General features: G+C 45.9%; 1 non-coding gene across 1 annotated transcript; it reads left to right on the forward strand.

Annotated features, from left to right (window-relative positions):
* Nucleotides 1-14524: 14524 nt before the first annotated feature.
* TRNAH-GUG (transfer RNA histidin (anticodon GUG)) lies at nt 14525-14596 on the forward strand. The gene has a single exon. It is a non-coding gene; the product is annotated as a tRNA-His (tRNA).
* The last annotated feature ends 13079 nt before the right edge of the window (nt 14597-27675 follow it).

Below are 27675 nucleotides of genomic sequence, written 5' to 3' on the forward strand. Positions count from 1 at the left end.
TCGTGCAGATGTGTTTTCCCACCTAAAGGACGCCAACAAGCCTTGCTAGATGCAAATCGTGCGTTTGGCGTTTTTGGACGCTGCCGAGGCCCAGGAGGGACCAGAAGGTCGCAAATTGGACCTGAAGAGAGAAGGGACGTCGAGCAAGACAAAGAGCCCTCACTGAAGCAGGTAGCATCCGGAAAAGTGCCAGAAACAGGCACTACGAGGATGCGTGAAACGGTGCTCGCCGAAGTTGCACAAAGGAGTCCCACGTCGCCGGAGACCAACTTAGAAAGTCGTGCAATGCAGGTTAGAGTGCCGTGGACCCAGGCTTGGCTGTGCACAAAGGATTTCCGCCGGAAGTGCACAGGGGCCGGAGTAGCTGCAAAGTCGCGGTTCCCAGCAATGCAGCCCAGCGAGGTGAGGCAAGGACTTACCTCCACCAAACTTGGGCTGAAGAGTCACTGGACTGTCTGGGTCACTTGGACAGCGTCGCTGGATTCGAGGGACCTCGCTCGTCGTGCTGAGAGGAGACCCAAGGGACCGGTAATGCAGCTTTTTGGTGCCTGCGGTTGCAGGGGGAAGATTCCGTCGACCCACGGGAGATTTCTTCGGAGCTTCTGGTGCAGAGAGGAGGCAGGCTACCCCCACAGCATGCACAAGCAGGAAAACAGTCGAGAAGGCGGCAGGATCAGCGTTACAGAGTTGCAGTAGTCGTCTTTGCTACTATGTTGCAGGTTTGCAGGCTTCCAGCGCGGTCAGCGGTCGTTTCCTTATCAGAAGGTGAAGAGGGAGATGCAGAGGAACTCGGACGAGCTCTTGCATTCGTTATCTAAAGTTTCCCCAGAGACAGAGACCCTAAATAGCCAGAAAAGAGGGTTTGGCTACCTAGGAGAGAGGAAAGGCTACTAACACCTGAAGGAGCCTATCAGCAGGAGTCTCTGACGTCACCTGGTGGCACTGGCCACTCAGAGCAGTCCAGTGTGCCAGCAGCACCTCTGTTTCCAAGATGGCAGAGGTCTGGAGCACACTGGAGGAGCTCTGGACACCTCCCAGGGGAGGTGCAGGTCAGGGGAGTGGTCACTCCCCTTTCCTTTGTCCAGTTTCGTGCCAGAGCAGGGGCTAAGGGGTCCCTGAACCGGTGTAGACTGGCTTATGCAGAATTGGGCACATCTGTGCCCAACAAAGCATTTCCAGAGGCTGGGGGAGGCTACTCCTCCCCTGCCTTCACACCATTTTCCAAAGGGAGAGGGTGTCACACCCTCTCTCAGAGGAAGTTCTTTGTTCTGCCATCCTGGGCCAGGCCTGGCTGGACCCCAGGAGGGCAGCTGCCTGTCTGAGGGGTTGGCAGCAGCAGCAGCTGCAGTGAAACCCCAGGAAGGGCAGTTTGGCAGTACCAGGGTCTGTGCTACAGACCACTGGGATCATGGGATTGTGCCAACTATGCCAGGATGGTATAGAGGGGGCAATTCCATGATCATAGACATGTTACATGGCCATATTCGGAGTTACCATGGTGAAGCTACATATAGGTAGTGACCTATATGTAGTGCACGCGTGTAATGGTGTCCCCGCACTCACAAAGTTCAGGGAATTGGCTCTGAACAATGTGGGGGCACCTTGGCTAGTGCCAGGGTGCCCTCACACTAAGTAACTTTGCACCTAACCTTTACCAGGTAAAGGTTAGACATATAGGTGACTTATAAGTTACTTAAGTGCAGTGTAAAATGGCTGTGAAATAACGTGGACGTTATTTCACTCAGGCTGCAGTGGCAGGCCTGTGTAAGAATTGTCAGAGCTCCCTATGGGTGGCAAAAGAAATGCTGCAGCCCATAGGGATCTCCTGGAACCCCAATACCCTGGGTACCTCAGTACCATATACTAGGGAATTATAAGGGTGTTCCAGTAAGCCAATGTAAATTGGTAAAAATGGTCACTAGCCTGTTAGTGACAATTTGGAAAGAAATGAGAGAGCATAACCACTGAGGTTCTGATTAGCAGAGCCTCAGTGAGACAGTTAGTCACTACACAGGTAACACATTCAGGCACACTTATGAGCACTGGGGCCCTGGGTTACCAGGGTCCCAGTGACACATACAACTAAAACAACATATATACAGTGAAAAATGGGGGTAACATGCCAGGCAAGATGGTACTTTCCTACACAACCCCCCCCCAAATGAAGGACAATAAGACTAGCCATGACCTGATGAGTCTTCATTGTCTAAGTGGAAATATCTGGAGAGTCCATCTGCATTGGAGTGGCTACTCCCAGGTCTATGTTCCACTGTATAGTCCATTCCCTGTAGGGATATGGACCACCTCAACAATTTAGGATTTTCACCTTTCATTTGTTTTAGCCAAAGTAGAGGTTTGTGGTCTGTCTGAACAATGAAGTGAGTTCCAAACAGGTATGGCCTCAACTTCTTCAGAGCCCAGACCACAGCAAAGGCCTCCCTCTCAATGGCAGACCAACGCTTTTCTCTAGGGGTCAACCTCCTACTAATAAAAGCAACAGGTTGATCCTGGCCCTCAGAATTAAGTTGTGATAGGACTGCCCCTACTCCTAATTCAGATGCATCAGTTTGGACATAGAATTTTTTAGAGTAACAAGGGCTTTTCAGGACAGGTGCAGAGCACATGGCCTGCTTCAGCTCCTCAAAAGCTTTCTGACAGCTTGCTGTCCATAATATCTTTTTAGGCATTTTCTTGGATGTGAGGTCATTAAGAGGGGCTGCAATGGAGCCATAGTTCTTAATGAACCTCCTGTAATACCCAGTGAGGCCTAGGAAGGCTCTCACCTGAGTCTGAGTGGTAGGGGGAACCCAATCAATAATAGTTTGGATTTTCCCCTGAAGTGGTGCAATCTGTTCCCCACCAACAAGGTGTCCCAGATAAACCACCTTACCCTGCCCTATCTGGCACTTTGAAGCCTTGATAGTGAGGCCTGCCTTTTGCAGGGCCTCCAAAACTTTCCATAGGTGGACCAGGTGATCATCCCAGCTGGAGCTAAAGACAGCTATATCGTCCAAATATGCTGCACTGAAAGCTTCCAGCCCTTGCAGGACTGTGTTCACCAACCTCTGAAAAGTGGCAGGTGCATTTTTCAAACCAAAAGGCATTACAGTAAACTGGTAATGTCCTCCAATGGTAGAAAATGCAGTCTTAGGTTTAGCATCTTCTGACAATTTGATCTGCCAATACCCTGCAGTCAAATCAAAAGTGCTTAGATACTTGGCAGATGCCAGTGTATCTATGAGCTCATCTGCCCTGGGTATAGGGTGAGCATCAGTTTTGGTTACCAAGTTGAGACCTCTATAGTCTACACAAAACCGCATTTCTTTCTTTCCATCTTTAGAATTGGGTTTTGGTACCAGTACCACAGGAGAAGCCCATGGACTGTCAGAGTGCTCAACCACTCCTAGTTCCAACATTTTCTGAACTTCTTGCTTTATGCAGTCCCTGACATGGTCAGGCTGCCTATAGATCTTACTTTTGACAGGTAAACTGTCTCCAGTATCTATAGTGTGCTCACACCATGAAGTGGTGCCTGGCACAGTAGAGAAGAGTTCTGAAAATTGTCCTAGGAGATTTATGCAATTGTCTTTCTGCTCAGCAGTAAGACAATCAGCCAAAACTACACCTTCCACAAGAGCATCTTGATCTGTGGAAGAGAAGAGATCAGGTAGAGGATCACTGTCTTCTTCCTGTCCCTCATCTGTTGCCATGAGCAGGGTGAGATCAGCCCTGTCATAGTAGGGTTTCAGGCGGTTGACATGGAGCACCCTAAGGTGACTTCACCCTTCTTTTCAACAATTGTGTGGGGACCACTCCATTTATCTTGGAGTGCTCTTGGGGCCACAGGCTCCAAGACCCACACTTTCTGCCCTGGTTGGTACTGAACCAAAACAGCCTTCTGATCATGCCATTGCTTCTGGAGCTCTTGGCTGGCCTGAAGGTTTTTACTGGCCTTTTTCATGTACTCAGCCATCCTTGATCTGAGGCCAAGTACATAATCCACAATATCCTGCTTAGGAGCTTTTAAAGGTTGTTCCCAACCCTCCTTTACAAGTGTGAGTGGACCCCTAACAGGGTGTCCAAAAAGAAGTTCAAAGGGGCTGAAGCCCACTCCTTTCTGGGGTACCTCCCTGTAGGCAAAAAGGAGGCATGGTAGAAGGATATCCCATCTCCTGCGGAGTTTTTCAGGGAGACCCATAATCATGCCTTTGAGAGTTTTATTAAATCTCTCCACCAGTCCATTTGTTTGTGGATGATAGGGTGTTGTGAACTTGTAAGTTACACCACACTCCTTCCACATTGCCTTTAAGTATGCAGACATGAAATTGCTTCCTCTGTCTGATACTACTTCCTTTGGGAAGCCCACCTTGGAAAATATTCCCAGGAGGGCCTTTGCCACTGCAGGAGCTGTAGTGGTCCTTAAAGGAATTGCTTCAGGATATCTTGTGGCATGGTCCACTACCACTAAGATAAACCTATTGCCTGAAGCAGTAGGAGGGTCAAGGGGGCCAACTATGTCAACCCCTACCCTTTCAAAGGGAACCCCAACCACAGGCAGTGGGATAAGGGGTGCCTTTGGAGTGCCACCTGTCTTGCCACTGGCTTGACAGGTTTCACAGGACTTACAAAATTCCTTTGTGTCCTCAGACATCCTAGGCCAATGAAACAGGGGAACAAGCCTGTCCCAAGTTTTCATTTGTCCTAGGTGCCCAGCTAAGGGAATGTCATATGCCAGTGTTAGGAGGAACTTTCTGTACTCCTGAGGAATCACTAATCTCCTGGCAGCTCCAGGTTTAGGATCCCTATGCTCAGTGTACAAGAGGTTGTCCTCCCAGTAAACTCTGTGAGAGTCACTGACATCCCCATTAGCCTGTTTGACAGCTTGCTGTCTGAGACCCTCTAATGTGGGACAGGTTTGCTGTGCCACACTCAGCTCCTCTCTGGCAGGCCCCCCTTCACCCAAAAGCTCAGCAGTGTCTGCTTCCAGCTCCTCTGGTGTAGGTTCTGCACAGGGAGGGAATTCTTCTTCCTCAGAAGTAGAATCCACTGTAGAGGGAGGGATAGTAGGAAGTGGTTTGCTTCTACTAGCCCTAGCTTTAGGGAGCACTTGGTCCATTGTTCCAGGATCCAAGCTTCCCTGTCCTTTTTGCTTTTTGGCCTGAGCCCTTGTCAAAGCAAAAATATGCCCTGGGATGCCCAGCATTGCTGCATGGGCCTCCAACTCCACATCTGACCAAGCTGATGTCTCCAAATCATTCCCTAATAGACAGTCTACAGGTAAATCTGAAGCTACCACAACTTTCTTTGGACCAGTTACCCCCCCCCCAGTTGAGATTTACAACAGCCATGGGGTGGCTTTGTGTTATGTTGTGAGCATCGGTTACTTGGTACTGGTGTCCAAGTATGTGTTGTTCAGGGTGCACCAGTTTCTCAATCACCATTGTGACACTGGCACCTGTGTCCCTGTAGGCCTGGACCTCAACACCATTTATTAGGGTTAGTTGCTTGTACTTCTCCAAGTTATGGGGGCAAGCAACCAAAGTGGCTAAGTCAATAGCCCCTTCAGAGACTGAAGTAGCCTCTGTGGTCTCCCTAATCAGACCAACCCCAACTAAATTACCAAAAGTGAGCCCAGCTACTCCCTTGGATTGGCTATTAGTAGGTTTGCTCCCACCACCACTGCTATTAGTAGGGACACTAGGTGTAGCAGTAGGGGTTGTAGTGGTAGGAGCTGTGGTGCCTTTCTTTGGACAACTGGGATCTGTTGTCCAATGGCCTTTTATTTTACATAAATAGCACCATGGTTTCTTTTCCTTGTTCTGATTAAAGGAGGATTTGGACCCACCACCCCCACCAGAGTGTTTTTGTGGGCCTGATGAAGACTCATTTTTAGATTTGTCCCCACCCTTGTCAGAAGACTTACCATCCTTCTTTTTGTTGCCATCTTTGTCACCCCCTGTATGAACTTTTCTGTTCACTCTTGTTCTGACCCATTTGTCTGCCTTCTTTCCCAATTCTTGGGGAGAGGTCAGATCAGAGTCCACCAAGTACTGGTGCAACAAATCAGACACACAATTATTAAGAATATGCTCTCTCAGGATTAAGTTATACAGGCTGTCATAATCAGTAACTTTACTGCCATGTAACCACCCCTCCAAGGCCTTCACTGAATGGTCAATTAAATCAACCCAGTCTTGTGAAGACTCCTTTTTGGTCTCTCTGAACTTTATCCTGTACTGTTCAGTGGTTAAGACATAACCATCCAGGAGTGCATTCTTAAGAACTTGGAAATTATTGGCATCATTTTCTTTCACAGTAAGGAGCCTATCCCTACCTTTTCCACTAAATGATAGCCATAGGATAGCAGCCCACTGCCTTTGAGGGACATCCTGTACAACACAGGCCTTCTCAAGAGCAGCAAACCACTTGTTAATGTCATCCCCCTCCTTATAAGGGGGAACTATCTTGTGCAGATTCCTGGAATCATGCTCTTTTGCAGGATGACTATGGGGAATACTGCTGCTGCCACCATGGGTATCTAAACCCAACTTCTGTCTTTCCTTCTCTAATTCAAAAGACTGTCTATCCAAATCCAGCTGTTGCTTTTTAAGCTTCAGTCTGGTTTGTTCCACCCTCAACTTATTGAGTTCCCTCTCTAACATTCTGTCATCAGGGTTGGTGGGAGGGACATTTCTAGAAACAGAGCTATGATGGGAATGAACAGAAGGAGACCTGTCCCTTACAGAAGCCAACTTAACAGCTTGGTTTACAGAAACATTACTACCAGTATGGTGAGAATAAATGCTTTTGCTATGATGTGAGACAACACTATTTCTTTGGTGTGGCTCATCATCATTACCATCTATGCTAGATTGTCTAGTAATGGGCAGGCTAGGAAGTTTCTTTCCTGAATCTTTTCCTGGGGGAGTCCCTGAATCAGATTGGGAACTATTAGGTACTTTTTCAACAGATGGGCCACCTCTGGCCTTATCCTGTTCTCTAAGCATGTTAATTAACAGTTCCAAGGCAGGATTCTTCCCTACACTCAAACCTCTCTCTATACAGAGACTCCTTGCTCTTTTCCAGCTAAGGTTGTCATATGTAAGTTTGGACAGATCAACACTTTGGCCTGTGCCAGACATTTTTTAGAGCGAGTTAAAGTGATAGAGAAAGAGACAAAAGTTTTCAGAACTTTTTGGAAAGACAGAAAAAAACTTTTTAAACTTTTAAGAACTTTTTGAAAGTTTAAGAGTACTTTTCAGCACTTAGAAAAGAGTGAAAAGAGGAAATGCAAAACTTTTTGGCTATGTGTATATACACTGACCTTGTTTTGTATATTTTTCTCTCTCTCATGAAAAGTACAATGACAAGAGTGGTAAGTAGTCTCAAGCACTTATCCCACCACTGCACAACCAATGTAGGAGGCTGGACTGGTTTGTAGTGAGTACCAAGGGGTACTTGCACCTTGCACCAGGCCCAGTTATCCCTTATTAGTGTATAGGGTGTCTAGCAGCTTAGGCTGATAGATAATGGTAGCTTAGCAGAGCAGCTTAGGCTGAACTAGGAGACGTGTGAAGCTACTACAGTACCACTTAGTGTCATATGCACAATATCATAAGAAAACACAATACACAGTTATACTAAAAATAAAGGTACTTTATTTTTATGACAATATGCCAAAGTATCTTAGAGTGTACCCTCAGTGAGAGGATAGGAAATATACACAAGATATATATACACAATAGCAAAAATATGCAGTATAGTCTTAGAAAACAGTGCAAACAATGTATAGTTACAATAGGATGCAATGGGGAAACATAGGGATAGGGGCAACACAAACCATATACTCCAAAAGTGGAATGCGAACCACGAATGGACCCCAAACCTATGTGACCTTGTAGAGGGTCGCTGGGACTATTAGAAAATAGTGAGAGTTAGAAAAATAACCCTCCCCAAGACCCTGAAAAGTGAGTGCAAAGTGCACTAAAGTTCCCCTAAGGACAAAATAGTCGTGTTAGAGGAATAATGCAGGAAAGACACAAACCAGCAATGCAACAACTGTGGATTTCCAATCTAGGGTACCTGTGGAACAAGGGGACCAAGTCCAAAAGTCACAAGCAAGTCGGAGATGGGCAGATGCCCAGGAAATGCCAGCTGCGGGTGCAAAGAAGCTTCGACTGGACAGAAGAAGCTGAGGTTTCTGCAGGAACGAAAAGGGCTAGAGACTTCCCCTTTGGTGGACGGATCACTCTTACCTTGGAGAGTTGTGCAGAAGTGTTTTCCCGCCGAAAGGACGCCAACAAGCCTTGCTAGACGGAAATCGTGCGTTTGGCGTTTTTGGACGCTGCCGAGGCCCAGGAGGGACCAGAAGGTCGCAAATTGGACCTGAAGAGAGAGGGGACGTCAAGCAAGACAAAGAGCCCTCACTAAAGCAGGTAGCTCCCGGAGAAGTGCCAGAAACAGGCCCTACAAGGATGCCTGAAATGGTGCTCGCCGAAGTTGCACAAAGGAGTCCCACGTCGCCGGAGACCAACTTAGAAAGTCGTGCAATGCAGGTTAGAGTGCCGTGGACCCAGGCTTGGCTGTGCACAAAGGATTTCCACCGGAAGTGCACAGGGGCCGGAGTAGCTGCAAAGTCGCGGTTCCCAGCAATGCAGCCCAGCGAGGTGAGGCAAGGACTTACCTCCACCAAACTTGGGCTGAAGAGTCACTGGACTGTGGGGGTCACTTGGACAGCATCGCTGGATTCGAGGGACCTCGCTCGTCGTGCTGAGAGGAGACCCAAGGGACTTTCTAAGTTGGTCTCCGGCGACGTGGGACTCCTTTGTGCAACTTCGGCGAGCACCGTTTCACGCATCCTCGTAGTGCCTGTTTCTGGCACTTCTCCGGGTGCTACCTGCTTCAGAGGGAGCTCCTTGTCTTGCACGACGTCCCCTCTCTCTTCTGGTCCAATTTGCGACCTCCTGGTCCCTCCTGGGCCTCAGCAGCATCCGAAAACGCTAACCGCACGATTTGCAGCTAGCAAGGCTTGTTGGCGTTCTTTCGGCGGGAAAACACTTCTGCACGACTCTCCACGGCGAGTGGGATTCGTCCACCAAAGGGGAAGTCTCTAGCCCTTTTTGTTCCTGCAGAAACCGCAGCTTCTTCTGTCCAGTAGAAGCTTCTTTGCACCCGCAGCTGGCATTTCCTGGGCATCTGCCCATCTCCAACTTGCTTGTGACTTTTGGACTTGGTCCCCTTTGTACACAGGTACCCTAGATTGGAAATCCACAGTTGTTGCATTGTTGGTTTGTGTCTTTCCTGCATTATTCCTCTATCACGACTTCTTTGTCTTTTGGGGAACTTTAGTGCACTTTGCACTCACTTTTCAGGGTCTTGGGGAGGGCTAATTTTCTAACTCTCACTATTTTCTAATAGTCCCAGCGACCCTCTACAAGGTCACATAGGTTTGGGGTCCATTCGTGGTTCGCATTCCACTTTTGGAGTATATGGTTTGTGTTGCCCCTATCCCTATGTGTCCCCATTGCATCCTATTGTAACTATACATTGTTTGCACTGTTTTCTAAGACTATACTGCTTATTTTTGGTATTGTGTACATATAACTTGTGTATATTTGCTATCGTCTCACTGAGGGTACACTCTAAGATACTTTGGCATATTGTCATAAAAATAAAGTACCTTTATTTTTAGTATAACTGTGTATTGTGTTTTCTTATGATATTGTGCAAGTGACACTTGTGGTACTGTGGTAGCTTCACACGTCTCCTAGTTCAGCCTAAGCTGCTCTGCTAAGCTACCATTATCTATCAGCCTAAGCTGCTAGACACCCTATACACTAATAAGGGATAACTGGGCCTGGTGCAAGGTGCAAGTACCCCTTGGTACTCACTACAAGCCAGTCCAGCCTCCTACAGGATCCTGCTAGTCAAATATCCGTTTTTGCAGCAATTCAGGCCGCGAAGAAAAAAGGTCTAAAAATAAATATTTGTATAGAAAGTAAGACTGAGCTCCCAAGGGTCTGAAAGAAAGAGGCGACGGAGAAGGACACTGAGAGGCGCACTCACCCAATCAGCGTTTGGCTTCATCATCCCGCACCCGACGGATCACCGGGCAGCTAGAGGGAAAGTTTTAAAACTTAAGCCAAGTTTATTAGTCGTGGTCGAATCGTGAATTACACAATTACGCTCCTTTGTGGAATTTGGAGTAATGTGGGGAAAGACATCTACCCAAGAGCGGAGGAAAAGAGCGCGAGCAGCGGCTGTTGTGCCAGTTCTGTTGCATTTAGAGCGATTTTCTTGTGCAAAGTGTATATCAGGTTCCTTTCGGATCTGAGCGTGTATTTTGCACCAGGAAAATAGCCTTGTGTAATTCTGTACAACGTCGCATAATGTTGCTGTAATTTCGCGTAATTACACTGCAGTGGGCTACACTGGTTACGCCCATCCCTACATTTGACTCATGTTTAACAGAGAGGTCCGTCCATCCATTGATCCATTCATCTGTCCATCCATCTTTTTGCCTGTGTGCCTGCTTATCTATCTGCTCACCTACCAGTGCGTGACTGTGAACCTGTCTAACAGAGTGTTGATGCCTGGCTGTATGCTTTGTTAACACTATAACGCTCATAGGGACATTGAGGAGGACATCTTGGCGCTATGTTTTTTTTTGGTATGAAGCAACCGTTTTCAAATCCTGACAGTCCACACAAAGTTGATCATATGTGATCCCATTTTCGTACCAACAGCTGCTTCTCTATATACTTATCGGTCCACGTCTATTACTACATGTGCTTTCTATTTACCTTTCTATTTCAATCTGGGTATCTGCCTTACTGCCTATTTCTGCCCATCTCTGTTTATGTTAACACTTTAAAGCCTACATGCTGACTACCAAGGTCTTTGTGGCGTGGTTCTTTCTAAAGCAGGCGCATGTGATTTACAGCGGTTTCTGTGACGCTGATTATATCTAATCCATGATTTACTAACAGCTACATACCTGCCTTTCTGCCAACAAACCTGTACAGATGCATCGGTGCATGTGGCTTATTTATGACAATCTGTTTAACCTTCTATCCGTCCTTCTATCTGTGCAACTGTCTTACAGTTCCCCCTCTTTTATCTTGTTACAACACTATTTGTTAAACAAACCTTCACAGTCAGAAGGGCTTCCAGGCGCTGTTATTTATAAAAAAAACTGCAAAGAACACCAGTTTATGCAATGTTGATGACATTTACTTCACCCCTTTATTGTTGCATTAATGGGTTTTCAAGTCACAAAACGGGTCCCTGATGAAGCCTAAGTGGACTTCTGAGCTGCTGTAGCTCTGTGGGGTCTCCAGCTCTCCTAGGGCCTCAGATCTACCACTACAACACCAGCCTTACCCTAAGTTGTGCAGCAGATTTTTTATTTTTTTTATTTATTGGTATTTCAGATGGTACATATTATTCACAGGATTGTAACAGGTTGCAGAGCTGTATGAATCTCCTTTCCATGACAACTTTTGAACAGTTACCCATTACTGCTATTATATTATGTTACCACCACGCTGAGGGCTAATCCTTGCATAAATCTGTAAGCAGGCTTGTGATCTGTGGTGTGGGCCTCCTGTGGGTCTCCAGTTCAGCGCTGTATGCCCATGGAGCAGGGTGGTCGGTTGCCACCATTTCCAGCTCTGGCACGTCAGGTACTCATCATCTCTTATTACAACAAATAACAAGCAAGCCAAACAACTTGCCCAGAAACGAGACCTAACTACGCATCGTGTGAGTGTGTCTACAGCTGTATGGGGCCCAGCCGGGGGGGGGGAGGGACCCAGGGGAACCCTCCCTAGTGTATGATCTTCCAGGGAGGTCTAGGAGAGGTGTGTTTGTCGTGCTCCTAACTCCGCAAGTTAAGAGGCCCATCTGCATCGTCATCATAGTCATGTCAGGAGTGTTCCATGCTCCCGCCACCTCTGCCCATAGGGGAGCTATCTGTCTGTTCCTCAGCCCTCTCATTTCTTCCCTCTGAAGTGCCCTTTCTTCTGCCTTGCCAAGGAAGTGATGTCTGCTTATAGCACGTGTCCTACTTTTATAATGTTTTCAGGGCACTTCGCCCACTTCATATCTAGCCAAAATCCTTTAGCACTGGGAGACCACGTGTCTGCTGAATATCTTACCTCCACCATTGGGGGTGTAAAAGGTGTACTTTGGCTCTGTTGTAAATTATTATATAGGGCTCAGTTTGGTTGGGTTGTGAATTGCTGTCAAGCTCTAAATCTCAGAATTCTCTTAGTCACACCTTTTTATGTCTTGCATACACAGTGAATGTGCTGTGAGACATATTGTTTAGAATTCAGTGGGCTTACCACACGCCCATAGCTTACTTACCATTAATTGTTTTCTATGTCACTCACATTTGCAATATTTCGATTGCTTAGCTCCCATAGACTGAATCTTCCTTTCTTGTGTTCATTCCTCCATGGAGGATGGACCAAGTACATGTGTTCTTTTCGTCTTTCTACAGTACGCTATTTTTTATATTTTAAAAGTGTTTTCGTATCATTCTTGGATGTGCAATGTGCTTTCCAACATTCATGACAAGCATACAGCTTATTTTTCACCCTAAACGCCGTCTCTATTGACACTTTAGTTACTTTCTCACACTGTATTCCTCTACATGACTATACTCTACTCCCCTCAGTGCCACTGTACTCTACACTGTGCAACTCTATACCACTCCACTCTACTCAGTTCTACTCCACTCTAATCTACATTGTTCCACTCTATCACTCCACTCTATGCCACTCTAATCTATGCCACTCCACTATACGCCACTTCACTCCACTTTATGCTACTCCATTCTATGCCACTCCATCCTGTCACTCTCTGCTATGCCCCTCTACTCCACTCCACTCTACTCTATGCCACTTCCCTTCATTCCTCTCTATGCCACCCTACTTCATAGAATGCCACTTTATGTGACTCTATGCCACTCTGCTCTACATCACTCTAGAATACTCAACTGAACTCTACTCTATACAATTCCACTCTACTTTACTCCTCTCCACTCTATGCCTCTCCACTCTATGCTACTCTACTCCAGTCTACTGTACGCCACTTTATTTTATCCCATTCTACTCTACGCCACTGTACACCACTCAACTCTATGCCACTCTACTCCGTTGCACCCCTCTCTACTCTACGCTACTCTACTCCATGCTACTATACTCCACTCTAAGCCACTGTACTCTCCACCACTAAGCTCTATTCCACTCTACTGTATGCCACTCCATGCCACTCTAATCCACCCCACAGAATGCCACTCTACTCTATGCCACTCCACTCAACTCCATGCCATTCCACACTTTTGCACTCTACGCTACTCTGTGCCTCTCCATTCCACTCCATGCCACTCCACTCTATCCCACTACGCTCTACTCTAGTTCACTCTATGCCACTCCACTTTACTCTCTCCCACTCTACTCTATACTACTTCATTCCATGCCACTTCACTGTACTCCACTCCACTCCATCTCACACAATATCACTCAATGGCACTACATGCGCTCTACTCTATGCCACTCTACTGCACACTACTCTATGCTGTGCCACTCTACACTACTCTCCTGTAGGCCTTTCTACTCTATGCCACTTTTTTCTCTGCTCCTCTCTACACCACAGTGTCACTCCATGCAACGCGACTGTATGCTACTCAACTCCACAACACTCTACTTCATGCAGTCCGACTCCACTCCTCCTAATTCTTTGCCACCCCTCTCCATGACACACTGTTCTCTGACTCTATGCCATTCCATGCCACTTCACTCTACACCACACTATGCCACTCTACGCCACACTACTTTACTCTATGCTACTCTATGCCATTCTATGCAACCTCACTCCTCTCTACCCCACTCTGCTCTATGCCACTCCATTCCTCACAATGCTATTCAACGCCATGCCAAGGCACACCACTTCATTATATTCCACTGTATTCTATGACACATTATGTCACTCTACTCTTTGCACTTCAATCTACTCCCTTCTATGACCCTCCATTCATCACCACTCCATTGTTTGCTAGTCAAGTTTACGCCAGTTCATTCCACACAATGCAACTCTAAAGCAGTATGCACCAAGCAGCTGAATGTGTCTGAAAAGACACCCAGAAAAGAAAAAAACAGCAATATGTGGGGGCCTGTTCCGAGCCCCTCCTGGCCTGGAGGAGTTTGGTCGGCCGTGGATTAAGTTTTTGCAGTGTTCACTTCCCCGACCCCAGCACTCATAGAACACTTGAGACTTGCAGGGCAGAGTGGTGGATCTTGTTAAGAAGTCTGGGCTTCTTGGTTTATGGGGAGTCTTGTCACTGGAAGCAGAGAGGTAAATATTTGCTGTGATCTGCTACTCAAAGAAAAGACCCTGATCTAACTTGAAAAGATGGGTTTTAAACAAACGCTAAATCTATCCACTCCACGGACACTGTGACCTTTTTTCAGCCTATCAGAGCCACACCAGGGTAGTCTTTTCAGATCCCAAGTAGCTCGCCGTGGTCGTATAGTGGTTAGTACTCTGCGTTGTGGCCGCAGCAACCTCGGTTCGAATCCGAGTCACGGCATTGCGGGTGGCAATGTCACGGCAGTTGGGCAGCATTTTTATTCTCACTTCTTAATATTTACATGAGTTAAGAGCTTGAACCTAATTTCAACGGTGAAATTAAATGTCTTTGAAGAACGCGTTAACAATGTTATTATTTATTTCACCTTTCTGCGCTTTTACGTTTGTGGCGGTCCTGATGTGAAAAGTATGAGCTACAGTTTGGTTTCACGGGACCCGGTCAGCAAGAGGGATGGATGTCTGTGTCTCCTGTACCTGCAGCGCCGAGGCTCCTGTACTGACGCGGAGTAGCTTTCAATGTTGAAAGGGATCCTGCTAGTCAAATATCAGTTTTTGCAGCAATTCAGGCCGCGAAGAAAAAAGGTCTAAAAATAAATATTTGTATAGAAAGTAAGACTGAGCTCCCAAGGGTCTGAAAGAAAGAGGCGACGGAGAAGGACACTGAGAGGCGCGCTCACCCAATCAGCGTTTGGCTTCATCATCCCGCACCCGACGGATCACCGGGCAGCTAGAGGGAAAGTTTTAAAACTTAAGCCAAGTTTATTAGTCGTGGTCGAATCGTGAATTACACAATTACGCTCCTTTGTGGAATTTGGAGTAATGTGGGGAAAGACATCTACCCAAGAGCGGAGGAAAAGAGCGCGAGCAGCGGCTGTTGTGCCAGTTCTGTTGCATTTAGAGCGATTTTCTTGTGCAAAGTGTATATCAGGTTCCTTTCGGATCTGAGCGTGTATTTTGCACCAGGAAAATAGCCTTGTGTAATTTTGTACAACCTCGCATAATGTTGCTGTAATTTCGCGTAATTACACTGCAGTGAGTTACACTGGTTACGCCCATCCCTACATTTGACTCATGTTTAACAGAGAGGTCCGTCCATCTATTGATCCATTCATCTGTCCATCCATCTTTTTGCCTGTGTGCCTGCTTATCTATCTGCTCACCTACCTGTGCGTGACTGTGAACCTGTCTAACAGAGTGTTGATGCCTGGCTGTATTCTTTGTTAACACTATAACGCTCATAGGGACATTGAGGAGGACATCTTGGCGCTATGGTTTTTTTTGGTATGAAGCAACCGTTTTCAAATCCTGACAGTCCACACAAAGTTGATCATATGTGATCCCATTTTCGTACCAACAGCTGCTTCTCTATATACTTATCGGTCCACGTCTATTACTACATGTGCTTTCTATTTACTTTCTATTTCAATCTGGGTATCTGCCTTACTGCCTATTTCTGCCCATCTCTGTTTATGTTAACACTTTAAAGCCTACATGCTGACTACCAAGGTCTTTGTGGCGTGGTTATTTCTAAAGCAGGCGCGTGTGATTTACAGCGGTTTCTGTGACGCTGATTATATCTCATCCATGATTTACTAACAGCTACATACCTGCCTTTCTGTCTACAAACCTGTACAGATGCATCGGTGCATGTGGCTTATTTATGACGATCTGTTTAACCTTCTATCCGTCCTTCTATCTGTGCAACTGTCTTACAGTTCCCCCTCTTTTATGTTGTTACAACACTATTTGTTAAACAAACCTTCACAGTCAGAAGGGCTTCCAGGCGCTGTTATTTATTTAAAAAACTGCAAAGAACACCAGTTTATGCAATGTTGATGACATTTACTTCACCCCTTTATTGTTGCATTAATGGGTTTTCAAGTCACAAAACGGGTCCCTGATGAAGCCTAAGTGGACTTCTGAGCTGCTGTAGCTCTGTGGGGTCTCCAGCTCTCCTAGGGCCTCAGATCTACCACTACAACACCAGCCTTACCCTAAGTTGTGCAGCAGATTTTTTATTTTTTTTATTTATTGGTATTTCAGATGGTACATATTATTCACAGGATTGTAACAGGTTGCAGAGCTGTATGAATCTCCTTTCCATGACAACTTTTGAACAGTTACCCATTACTGCTATTATATTATGTTACCACCACGCTGAGGGCTGTTCCTTGCATAAATCTGTAAGCAGGCTTGTGATCTGTGGTGTGGGCCTCCTGTGGGTCTCCGGTTCAGCGCTGTATGCCCATTGAGCAGGGTGGTCGGTTGCCACCATTTCCAGCTCTGGCACGTCAGGTACTCATCATCTCTTATTACAACAAATAACAAGCAAGCCAAACAACTTGCCCAGAAACGAGACCTAACTACGCATCGTGTGAGTGTGTCTACAGCTGTATGGGGCCCAGTCGGGGGGGGGAAGGGACCCAGGGGAACCCTCCCCAGTGTATGATCTTCCAGGGAGGTCTAGGAGAGGTGTGTTTGTCGTGCTCCTAACTCCGCAAGTTAAGAGGCCCATCTGCATCGTCATCATAGTCATGTCAGGAGTGTTCCATGCTCCCTCCACCTCTGCCCATAGGGGAGCTATCTGTCTGTTCCTCAGCCCTCTCATTTCTTCCCTCTGAAGTGCCCTTTCTTCTGCCTTGCCAAGGAAGTGATGTCTGCTTATAGCACGTGTCCTACTTTTATAATGTTTTCAGGGCACTTCGCCCACTTCATATCTAGCCAAAATCCTTTACCACTGGGAGACCACGTGTCTGCTGAATATCTTACCTCCACCATTGGGGGTGTAAAAGGTGTACTTTGGCTCTGTTGTAAATTATTATATAGGGCTCAGTTTGGTTGGGTTGTGAATTGCTGTCAAGCTCTAAATCTCAGAATTCTCTTAGTCACACCTTTTTATGTCTTGCGTACACAGTGAATGTGCTGTGAGACATATTGTTTAGAATTCAGTGGGCTTACCACACGCCCATAGCTTACTTACCATTAATTGTTTTCTATGTCACTCACATTTGCAATATTTCGATTGCTTAGCTCCCATAGACTGAATCTTCCTTTCTTGTGTTCATTCCTCCATGGAGGATGGACCAAGTACATGTGTTCTTTTCGTCTTTCTACAGTACGCTATTTTTTATATTTTAAAAGTGTTTTCGTATCATTCTTGGATGTGCAATGTGCTTTCCAACATTCATGACAAGCATACAGCTTATTTTTCACCCTAAACGCCGTCTCTATTGACACTTTAGTTACTTTCTCACACTGTATTCCTCTGCATGACTATACTCTACTCCCCTCAGTGCCACTGTACTCTACACTGTGCAACTCTATACCACTCCACTCTACTCAGTTCTACTCCACTCTAATCTACATTGTTCCACTCTATCACTCCACTCTATGCCACTCTAATCTATGCCACTCCACTATACGCCACTTCACTCCACTTCATGCTACTCCATTCTATGCCACTCCACCCTGTCACTCTCTGCTATGCCCCTCTACTCCACTCCACTCCACTCTACTCTATGCCACTTCCCTTCATTCCTCTCTACGCCACCCTACTTCATAGAATGCCACTTTATGTGACTCTATGCCACTCTGCTCTACATCACTCTAGAATACTCAACTGAACTCTACTCTATACAATTCCACTCTACTTTACTCCTCTCCACTCTATGCCTCTCCACTCTATGCTACTCTACTCCAGTCTACTGTACGCCACTTTATTTTATCCCATTCTACTCTACGCCACTGTACACCACTCAACTCTGTGCCACTCTACTCCATTGCACCCCTCTCTACTCTACGCTACTCTACTCCATGCTACTATACTCCACTCTAAGCCACTGTACTCTCCACCACTAAGCTCTATTCCACTCTACTGTATGCCACTCCATGCCACTCTAATCCACGCCACAGAATGCCACTCTACTCTATGCCACTCCACTCAACTCCATGCCATTCCACACTTTTGCACTCTACCCTACTCTGTGCCTCTCCATTCCACTCCATGCCACTCCACTCTATCCCACTACGCTCTACTCTAGTTCACTCTATGCCACTCCACTTTACTCTCTCCCACTCTACTCTATACTACTTCATTCCATGCCACTTCACTGTACTCCACTCCACTCCATCTCACACAATATCACTCAATGGCACTACATGCGCTCTACTCTATGCCACTCTACTGCACAATACTCTATGCTGTGCCACTCTACACTACTCTCCTGTAGGTCTTTCTACTCTATGCCACTTTTTACTCTGCTCCTCTTTACACCACAGTGTCACTCCATGCAACGCGACTGTATGCTACTCAACTCCACAACACTCTACTTTATGCAGTCCGACTCCACTCCTCCTAATTCTTTGCCACCCCTCTCCATGACACACTGTTCTCTGACTCTATGCCATTCCATGCCACTTCACTCTACACCACACTATGCCACTCTACACCACACTACTTTACTCTATGCTACTCTATGCCATTCTATGCAACCTCACTCCTCTCTACCCCACTCTGCTCTATGCCACTCCATTCCTCACAATGCTATTCAACGCCATGCCAAGGCACACCACTTCATTATATTCCACTGTATTCTATGACACATTACGTCACTCTACTCTTTGCACTTCAATCTACTCCCTTCTATGACCCTCCATTCATCACCACTCCATTGTTTGCTAGTCAAGTTTACGCCACTTCATTCCACACAATGCAACTCTAAAGCAGTATGCACCAAGCAGCTGAATGTGTCTGAAGAGACACCCAGAAAAGAAAAAAACAACAATATGTGGGGGCCTGTTCCGAGCCCCTCCTGGCCTGGAGGAGTTTGGTCGGCCGTGGATTAAGTTTTTGCAGTGTTCACTTCCCCGACCCCAGCACTCATAGAACACTTGAGACTTGCAGGGCAGAGTGGTGGATCTTGTTAAGAAGTCTGGGCTTCTTGGTTTATGGGGAGTCTTGTCACTGGAAGCAGAGAGGTAAATATTTGCTGTGATCTGCTACTCAAAGAAAAGACCCTGATCTAACTTGAAAAGATGGGTTTTAAACAAACGCTAAATCTATCCACTCCACGGACACTGTGACCTTTTTTCAGCCTATCAGAGCCACACCAGGGTAGTCTTTTCAGATCCCAAGTAGCTCGCCGTGATCGTATAGTAGTTAGTACTCTGCGTTGTGGCCGCAGCAACCTCGGTTCGAATCCGAGTCACGGCATTGCAGGTGGCAATGTCACGGCAGTTGGGCAGCATTTTTATTCTCACTTCTTAATATTTACATGAGTTAAGAGCTTGAACCTAATTTCAACGGTGAAATTAAATGTCTTTGAAGAACTCGTTAACAATGTTATTATTTATTTCACCTTTCTGCGCTTTTACGTTTGTGGCGGTCCTGATGTGAAAAGTATGAGCTACAGTTTGGTTTCACGGGACCCGGTCAGCAAGAGGGATGGATGTCTGTGTCTCCTGTACCTGCAGCGCCGAGGCTCCTGTACTGACGCGGAGTAGCTTTCAATGTTGAAAGGGATCCTGCTAGTCAAATATCAGTTTTTGCAGCAATTCAGGCCGCGAAGAAAAAAGGTCTAAAAATAAATATTTGTATAGAAAGTAAGACTGAGCTCCCAAGGGTCTGAAAGAAAGAGGCGACGGAGAAGGACACTGAGAGGCACGCTCACCCAATCAGCGTTTGGCTTCATCATCCCGCACCCGACGGATCACCGGGCAGCTAGAGGGAAAGTTTTAAAACTTAAGCCAAGTTTATTAGTCGTGGTCGAATCGTGAATTACACAATTACGCTCCTTTGTGGAATTTGGAGTAATGTGGGGAAAGACATCTACCCAAGAGCGGAGGAAAAGAGCGTGAGCAGCGGCTGTTGTGCCAGTTCTGTTGCATTTAAAGCGATTTTCTTGTGCAAAGTGTATATCAGGTTCCTTTCGGATCTGAGCGTGTATTTTGCACCAGGAAAATAGCCTTGTGTAATTTTGTACAACCTCGCATAATGTTGCTGTAATTTCGCGTAATTACACTGCAGTGAGTTACACTGGTTACGCCCATCCCTACATTTGACTCATGTTTAACAGAGAGGTCCGTCCATCTATTGATCCATTCATCTGTCCATCCATCTTTTTGCCTGTGTGCCTGCTTATCTATCTGCTCACCTACCTGTGCGTGACTGTGAACCTGTCTAACAGAGTGTTGATGCCTGGCTGTATTCTTTGTTAACACTATAACGCTCATAGGGACATTGAGGAGGACATCTTGGCGCTATGTTTTTTTTTGGTATGAAGCAACCGTTTTCAAATCCTGACAGTCCACACAAAGTTGATCATATGTGATCCCATTTTCGTACCAACAGCTGCTTCTCTATATACTTATCGGTCCACGTCTATTACTACATGTGCTTTCTATTTACTTTCTATTTCAATCTGGGTATCTGCCTTACTGCCTATTTCTGCCCATCTCTGTTTATGTTAACACTTTAAAGCCTACATGCTGACTACCAAGGTCTTTGTGGCGTGGTTATTTCTAAAGCAGGCGTGTGTGATTTACAGCGGTTTCTGTGAAGCTGATTATATCTCATCCATGATTTACTAACAGCTACATACCTGCCTTTCTGTCTACAAACCTGTACAGATGCATCGGTGCATGTGGCTTATTTATGACGATCTGTTTAACCTTCTATCCGTCCTTCTATCTGTGCAACTGTCTTACAGTTCCCCCTCTTTTATGTTGTTACAACACTATTTGTTAAACAAACCTTCAAAGTCAGAAGGTCTTCCAGGCGCTGTTATTTATTTAAAAAAACTGCAAAGAACACCAGTTTATGCAATGTTGATGACATTTACTTCACCCCTTTATTGTTGCATTAATGGGTTTTCAAGTCACAAAACGGGTCACTGATGAAGCCTAAGTGGACTTCTGAGCTGCTGTAGCTCTGTGGGGTCTCCAGCTCTCCTAGGGCCTCAGATCTACCACTACAACACCAGCCTTACCCTAAGTTGTGCAGCAGATTTTTTATTTTTTTTATTTATTGGTATTTCAGATGGTACATATTATTCACAGGATTGTAACAGGTTGCAGAGCTGTATGAATCTCCTTTCCATGACAACTTTTGAACAGTTACCCATTACTGCTATTATATTATGTTACCACCACGCTGAGGGCTGTTCCTTGCATAAATCTGTAAGCAGGCTTGTGATCTGTGGTGTGGGCCTCCTGTGGGTCTCCGGTTCAGCGCTGTATGCCCATTGAGCAGGGTGGTCGGTTGCCACCATTTCCAGCTCTGACACGTCAGGTACTCATCATCTCTTATTACAACAAATAACAAGCAAGCCAAACAACTTGCCCAGAAACGAGACCTAACTACGCATCGTGTGAGTGTGTCTACAGCTGTATGGGGCCCAGCCGGGGGGGGGAAGGGACCCAGGGGAACCCTCCCCAGTGTATGATCTTCCAGGGAGGTCTAGGAGAGGTGTGTTTGTCGTGCTCCTAACTCCGCAAGTTAAGAGGCCCATCTGCATCGTCATCATAGTCATGTCAGGAGTGTTCCATGCTCCCGCCACCTCTGCCCATAGGGAAGCTATCTGTCTGTTCCTCAGCCCTCTCATTTCTTCCCTCTGAAGTGCCCTTTCTTCTGCCTTGCCAAGGAAGTGATGTCTGCTTATAGCACGTGTCCTACTTTTATAATGTTTTCAGGGCACTTCGCCCACTTCATATCTAGCCAAAATCCTTTAGCACTGGGAGACCACGTGTCTGCTGAATATCTTACCTCCACCATTGGGGGTATAAAAGGTGTACTTTGGCTCTGTTGTAAATTATTATATAGGGCTCAGTTTGGTTGGGTTGTGAATTGCTGTCAAGCTCTAAATTTCAGAATTCTCTTAGTCACACCTTTTTATGTCTTGCGTACACAGTGAATGTGCTGTGAGACATATTGTTTAGAATTCAGTGGGCTTACCACACGCCCATAGCTTACTTACCATTAATTGTTTTCTATGTCACTCACATTTGCAATATTTCGATTGCTTAGCTCCCATAGACTGAATCTTCCTTTCTTGTGTTCATTCCTGCATGGAGGATGGACCAAGTACATGTGTTCTTTTCGTCTTTCTACAGTATGCTATTTTTTATATTTTAAAAGTGTTTTCGTATCATTCTTGGATGTGCAATGTGCTTTCAAACATTCATGACAAGCATACAGTTTATTTTTCACCCTAAACGCCGTCTCTATTGACACTTTAGTTACTTTCTCACACTGTATTCCTCTACATGACTATACTCTACTCCCCTCAGTGCCACTGTACTCTACACTGTGCAACTCTATACCACTCCACTCTACTCAGTTCTACTCCACTCTAATCTACATTGTTCCACTCTATCACTCCACTCTATGCCACTCTAATCTATGCCACTCCACTATACTCCACTTCACTCCACTTTATGCTACTCCATTCTATGCCACTCCACCCTGTCACTCTCTGCTATGCCCCTCTACTCCACTCCACTCCACTTTATGCCACTTCCCTTCATTCCTCTCTACGCCACCCTACTTCATAGAATGCCACTTTATGTGACTCTATGCCACTCTGCTCTACATCACTCTAGAATATTCAACTGAACTCTACTCTATACAATTCCACTCTACTTTACTCCTCTCCACTCTATGCCTCTCCACTCTATGCTACTCTACTCCAGTCTACTGTACGCCACTTTATTTTATCCCATTCTACTCTACGCCACTGTACACCACTCAACTCTATGCCACTCTACTCCGTTGCAGCCCTCTCTACTCTACGCTACTCTACTCCATGTTACTATACTCCACTCTAAGCCACTGTACTCTCCACCACTAAGCTCTATTCCACTCTACTGTATGCCACTCCATGCCAATATAATCCACCCCACAGAATGCCACTCTACTCTATGCCACTCCACTCAACTCCATGCCATTCCACACTTTTGCACTCTACCCTACTCTGTGCCTCTCCATTCCACTCCATGCTACTCCACTCTATCCCACTACGCTCTACTCTAGTTCACTCTATGTCACTCCACTTTACTCTCTCCCACTCTACCCTATACTACTTCATTCCATGCCACTTCACTGTACTCCACTCCACTCCATCTCACACAATATCACTCAATGGCACTACATGCGCTCTACTCTATGCCACTCTACTGCACACTACTCTATGCAGTGCCACTGTACACTACTCTCCTGTAGGCCTTTCTACTCTATGCCACTTTTTTCTCTGCTCCTCTCTACACCACAGTGTCACTCCATGCAACGCGACTGTATGCTACTCAACTCCACAACACTCTACTTCATGCAGTCCGACTCCACTCCTCCTAATTCTTTGCCACCCCTCTCCATGACACACTGTTCTCTGACTCTATGCCATTCCATGCCACTTCACTCTACACCACACTATGCCACTCTACACCACACTACTTTACTCTATGCTACTCTATGCCATTCTATGCAACCTCACTCCTCTCTACCCCACTCTGCTCTATGCCACTCCATTCCTCACAATGCTATTCAACGCCATGCCAAGGCACACCACTTCATTATATTCCACTGTATTCTATGACACATTACGTCACTCTACTCTTTGCACTTCAATCTACTCCCTTCTATGACCCTCCATTCATCACCACTCCATTGTTTGCTAGTCAAGTTTACGCCACTTCATTCCACACAATGCAACTCTAAAGCAGTATGCACCAAGCAGCTGAATGTGTCTGAAGAGACACCCAGAAAAGAAAAAAACAACAATATGTGGGGGCCTGTTCCGAGCCCCTCCTGGCCTGGAGGAGTTTGGTCGGCCGTGGATTAAGTTTTTGCAGTGTTCACTTCCCCGACCCCAGCACTCATAGAACACTTGAGACTTGCAGGGCAGAGTGGTGGATCTTGTTAAGAAGTCTGGGCTTCTTGGTTTATGGGGAGTCTTGTCACTGGAAGCAGAGAGGTAAATATTTGCTGTGAGCTGCTACTCAAAGAAAAGACCCTGATCTAACTTGAAAAGATGGGTTTTAAACAAACGCTAAATCTATCCACTCCACGGACACTGTGACCTTTTTTCAGCCTATCAGAGCCACACCAGGGTAGTCTTTTCAGAGCCCAAGTAGCTCGCCATGATCGTATAGTGGTTAGTATTCTGCGTTGTGGCCGCAGCAACCTTGGTTCGAATCTGAGTCACGGCATTGCGGGTGGCAATGTCACGGCAGTTGGGCAGCATTTTTATTCTCACTTCTTAATATTTACATGAGTTAAGAGCTTGAACCTAATTTCAACGGTGAAATTAAATGTCTTTGAAGAACGCGTTAACAATGTTATTATTTATTTCACCTTTCTGTGCTTTTACGTTTGTGGCGGTCCTGATGTGAAAAGTATGAGCTACAGTTTGGTTTCACGGGACCTGGTCAGCAAGAGGGATGGATGTCTGTGTCTCCTGTACCTGCAGCGCCGAGGCTCCTGTACTCACGCGGAGTAGCTTTCAATGTTGAAAGGGATCCTGCTAGTCAAATATCAGTTTTTGCAGCAATTCAGGCCGCGAAGAAAAAAGGTCTAAAAATAAATATTTGTATAGAAAGTAAGACTGAGCTCCCAAGGGTCTGAAAGAAAGAGGCGACGGAGAAGGACACTGAGAGGCGCGCTCACCCAATCAGCGTTTGGCTTCATCATCCCGCACCCGACGGATCACCGGGCAGCTAGAGGGAAAGTTTTAAAACTTAAGCCAAGTTTATTAGTCGTGGTCGAATCGTGAATTACACAATTACGCTCCTTTGTGGAATTTGGAGTAATGTGGGGAAAGACATCTACCCAAGAGCGGAGGAAAAGAGCGCGAGCAGTGGCTGTTGTGCCAGTTCTGTTGCATTTAGAGCGATTTTCTTGTGCAAAGTGTATATCAGGTTCCTTTCGGATCTGAGCGTGTATTTTGCACCAGGAAAATAGCCTTGTGTAATTCTGTACAACCTCGCATAATGTTGCTGTAATTTCGCGTAATTACACTGCAGTGAGTTACACTGGTTACGCCCATCCCTACATTTGACTCATGTTTAACAGAGTGGTCCGTCCATCTATTGATCCATTCATCTGTCCATCCATCTTTTTGCCTGTGTGCCTGCTTATCTATCTGCTCACCTACCTGTGCGTGACTGTGAACCTGTCTAACAGAGTGTTGATGCCTGGCTGTATTCTTTGTTAACACTATAACGCTCATAGGGACATTGAGGAGGACATCTTGGCGCTATGGTTTTTTTTGGTATGAAGCAACCGTTTTCAAATCCTGACAGTCCACACAAAGTTGATCATATGTGATCCCATTTTCGTACCAACAGCTGCTTCTCTATATACTTATCGGTCCACGTCTATTACTACATGTGCTTTCTATTTACTTTCTATTTCAATCTGGGTATCTGCCTTACTGCCTATTTCTGCCCATCTCTGTTTATGTTAACACTTTAAAGCCTACATGCTGACTACCAATGTCTTTGTGGCGTGGTTATTTCTAAAGCAGGCGCGTGTGATTTACAGCGGTTTCTGTGAAGCTGATTATATCTCATCCATGATTTACTAACAGCTACATACCTGCCTTTCTGTCTACAAACCTGTACAGATGCATCAGTGCATGTGGCTTATTTATGACGATCTTTTTAACCTTCTATCCGTCCTTCTATCTGTGCAACTGTCTTACAGTTCCCCCTCTTTTATGTTGTTACAACACTATTTGTTAAACAAACCTTCACAGTCAGAAGGGCTTCCAGGCGCTGTTATTTATTAAAAAAAACTGCAAAGAACACCAGTTTATGCAATGTTGATGACATTTACTTCACCCCTTTATTGTTGCATTAATGGGTTTTCAAGTCACAAAACGGGTCCCTGATGAAGCCTAAGTGGACTTCTGAGCTGCTGTAGCTCTGTGGGGTCTCCATCTCTCCTAGGGCCTCAGATCTACCACTACAACACCAGCCTTACCATAAGTTGTGCAGCAGATTTTTTATTTTTTTTATTTATTGGTATTTCAGATGGTACATATTATTCACAGGATTGTAACAGGTTGCAGAGCTGTATGAATCTCCTTTCCATGACAACTTTTGAACAGTTACCCATTACTGCTATTATATTATGTTACCACCACGCTGAGGGCTGTTCCTTGCATAAATCTGTAAGCAGGCTTGTGATCTGTGATGTGGGCCTCCTGTGGGTCTCCGGTTCAGCGCTGTATGCCCATGGAGCAGGGTGGTCGGTTGCCACCATTGCCAGCTCTGGCACGTCAGGTACTCATCATCTCTTATTACAACAAATAACAAGCAAGCCAAACAACTTGCCCAGAAACGAGACCTAACTACGCATCGTGTGAGTGTGTCTACAGCTGTATGGGGCCCAGCCGGGGGGGGGAAGGGACCCAGGGGAACCCTCCCCAGTGTATGATCTCCCAGGGAGGTCTAGGAGAGGTGTGTTTGTCGTGCTTCTAACTCCGCAAGTTAAGAGGCCCATCTGCATCGTCATCATAGTCATGTCAGGAGTGTTCCATGCTCCCGCCACCTCTGCCCATAGGGGAGCTATCTAGCTGTTCCTCAGCCCTCTCATTTCTTCCCTCTGAAGTGCCCTTTCTTCTGCCTTGCCAAGGAAGTGATGTCTGCTTATAGCACGTGTCCTACTTTTATAATGTTTTCAGGGCACTTCGCCCACTTCATATCTAGCCAAAATCCTTTAGCACTGGGAGACCACGTGTCTGCTGAATATCTTACCTCCACCATTGGGGGTGTAAAATGTGTACTTTGGCTCTGTTGTAAATTATTATATAGGGCTCAGTTTGGTTGGGTTGTGAATTGCTGTCAAGCTCTAAATCTCAGAATTCTCTTAGTCACACCTTTTTATGTCTTGCTTTCCTGCTATTTGATGGAGTTTTGTTTTGACCAATGACTTTGTGTTTCACCACTGCGCATATTAGTTGCTCAATGTTCACCAGTAGCACATGGTATGTTTTGTTCAGTTGAGCCGCCTATTGGCTTTGACATGGCATTAGCCATTACTTTCTGTATTCAGTTTAGCCGCCTATGGGCTTTGACATTGCATTAGTCATTACATTCTGTATTGTGCCTATTGGCTTTGACATGGCATTAGCCATTACTTTCTGTATTCAGTTTAGCCGTCTATGGGCTTTGACATTGCATTAGCCATTACATTCTGTATTCTGCCTATTGGCTTTGACATGCTGTATCCAGTCTAGCCGCCTATTGGCTTTGACATTGCATGCCTATTGACTTTGACATGATGTATTCAATTTAGCTGCCTAT

The sequence above is a fragment of the Pleurodeles waltl genome, chromosome 12, assembly GCF_031143425.1.
Source record: "Pleurodeles waltl isolate 20211129_DDA chromosome 12, aPleWal1.hap1.20221129, whole genome shotgun sequence".
NCBI classification, from domain to species: domain Eukaryota; kingdom Metazoa; phylum Chordata; class Amphibia; order Caudata; family Salamandridae; genus Pleurodeles; species Pleurodeles waltl.